This window comes from Rhopalosiphum padi, chromosome 1, assembly GCF_020882245.1.
Source record: "Rhopalosiphum padi isolate XX-2018 chromosome 1, ASM2088224v1, whole genome shotgun sequence".
Lineage (NCBI taxonomy): Eukaryota > Metazoa > Arthropoda > Insecta > Hemiptera > Aphididae > Rhopalosiphum > Rhopalosiphum padi.
In genome coordinates, this window is record NC_083597.1 from 88,141,023 (window position 1) to 88,142,955 (window position 1,933).

General features: G+C 23.6%; 1 non-coding gene across 1 annotated transcript; it reads right to left on the reverse strand.

Annotated features, from left to right (window-relative positions):
• Positions 1-1,424: 1,424 nt before the first annotated feature.
• Trnat-ugu (transfer RNA threonine (anticodon UGU)) lies at positions 1,425-1,497 on the reverse strand. The gene has a single exon. It is a non-coding gene; the product is annotated as a tRNA-Thr (tRNA).
• Positions 1,498-1,933: the final 436 nt, after the last annotated feature.

Sequence of the window (1,933 nt, forward strand, 5' to 3'; positions counted from 1 at the left end):
ACGCGGATTTTAAGGACGAATTAAAAGTTTTGTACTATTTTGTAGTTCAATCTACATATATAAAAATGCCAAATGGTATTTTAGTTTGGCATTAGAATATTATTCTTCGAAATCAATGTTCACTTTTTATAGTTTCTGATCAAAACAATCGTTTAAGATATTTTTACTATATAAGTATTCAAAGATTTCTTTGTTCAAAATATGGTCAGTTAAGTAGTTTTTAAAGACTCCCTTTAAATAAAATATTTTAATAATTACTAAAATTTAATTTTTTATTTTAATTAGGTACTCCATAATCATATTGATAGTCCCTACGACCTACATACATAGTAGTTAAAGAATAAAGATTAATATTTTTTTTTTATAGTTATAACCATATAGGTGATGTGTATACTGTATAGTGTTTTTATCACTAATAAAACCATACAACTATAATGGAAATTAAAATATAATGTGTAATATTTAATATATCTTATATATTTAACATGTATAAAGAATGAACTAATTAAGCGTACAAAAATTGAGTTTTCGAGTATATTTTTCTTAGTTAAAATAACGGAGTGCTCAAAAATTATTATTAAAAACATTAAACATCAATTTGTCAGACTTACTAGTTTCCATTAATAATAATAATAAATTATTTATTACAATAATTTTTATCACATAAATAGTATAAAATTTACTAGTTTAACATTTTTAAATGCAAATAGGTATTTTCCAAAATAGCAACTTTTGCCGGTGCTTTACTGTCATTCATCGGATAATGAAACAAAACACGAGTAACTTTTAATTTCTTATGTTTTAAATTGAAATTATTAAACATAATAAATTAATAATATAAATAGTACCTATCATATTATATTACCTATATAGTAAAATAATATTACCTACCAATGGCTAAAATGTAACTCGAATATTTGTGATATTATTTTTATATTATGTGATTTATAGAAGAGAACTTTTTTAATTAACAAATTTTTTTATTCCAAATTCTAAATACAAATTTATATTCAGTAAAAAATATTAACAGGAGTGTGCGGTGTAATAGTAATAAATTAATGTATTGATTTAATGTATTTTTATTAGCTATAGCTTACTCAAAAATCTATAAGAAGGTACGCATTAGGGTATCTCAGGTGGAGTATGAAATCAACTTTTAAAACAATAGATGAAAAAGTGGAATTTAGTAAGTTAATAAAACAGAGACTGAAATTGTTTGTTGTATTCATTAATTTATCTGTTTAGTAAAAAACAAAATATAAATTAAACAAAATGGTTCTAGCTAAATTTTAAGGAATTAAATTATGCAAATTACGTGGGTTAAATTAGTCAGGTTTTAATTTTTGTAAATTTGGTTCAAATTCTGAGATAAATTTAATTCGTAGTCTTGTTATTTAAAAAAAAATACTGCAAAAAAAGTAGCTTGCCTCCAGAGAGAATTGAACTCTCGACCCCTGGTTTACAAGACCAGTGCTCTAACCACTGAGCTATGGAGGCTCATGAACGACGTGGCACAAATAGTTTTACTTAAGGCGATAGTATATTTTATAAAAACAAACATAATTATAACTTTTTACTAGGTATACGATATTAGTATTACTTTACGACAGTAAATAGGCAAACAACACTCATATTTAAAATCCAAATACTGGCTGCTGATAGCGTATCGATCATAAACATCAAAATATCCTTATAATTACATAATGTTAACGAATTAAAAATAGGTAATGAAATTAATACATATTTTACCTAGGTACCTACTGAGGTTTAGAAGTTTAATCATCAATTTCCACTCTGAAATCATAAAATAACTACAATATTATCATTATGTTTAAACTTAATAACTTATAATATAGGTAGTATAAACTATTAGAGACTATGTAGGTATAGAATAATAAATTCAATATTCTAAGTCAAATTAAGATTATAAGAA